This window comes from Acanthisitta chloris, unplaced genomic scaffold (genome assembly GCF_000695815.1).
Source record: "Acanthisitta chloris isolate BGI_N310 unplaced genomic scaffold, ASM69581v1 scaffold22091, whole genome shotgun sequence".
Lineage (NCBI taxonomy): Eukaryota > Metazoa > Chordata > Aves > Passeriformes > Acanthisittidae > Acanthisitta > Acanthisitta chloris.
In genome coordinates this window covers 11,941-12,212 of record NW_008656787.1, presented here as the reverse complement: position 1 = coordinate 12,212, position 272 = coordinate 11,941, and positions in this window count along the sequence as shown.

Below are 272 nucleotides of genomic sequence, written 5' to 3'. Positions count from 1 at the left end.
TTGCGCGGCCGCCGCCGGGTCCATGTCAGGGACTGCGATTGCTGTGGGTCCCCGGGCCGCAGCCGCCGCGGTGGGTGGGGGTGGTCACGAGTGGTGTTTCCCTGCCGCGGGACGGTGAAGAATGCCCCGTGGGAGGGATGCGCCGGGCTTCCCGCTGCCGGTCTACGCCAGGAACTAAAAGCCGCAGATCGGCGACTGGAGGAACGCCTGGAAAACCCGAAACTGCGCTGAAAACGTGGGAACTGGGTAAAAGGCTTCAAAATGCCCCCGCA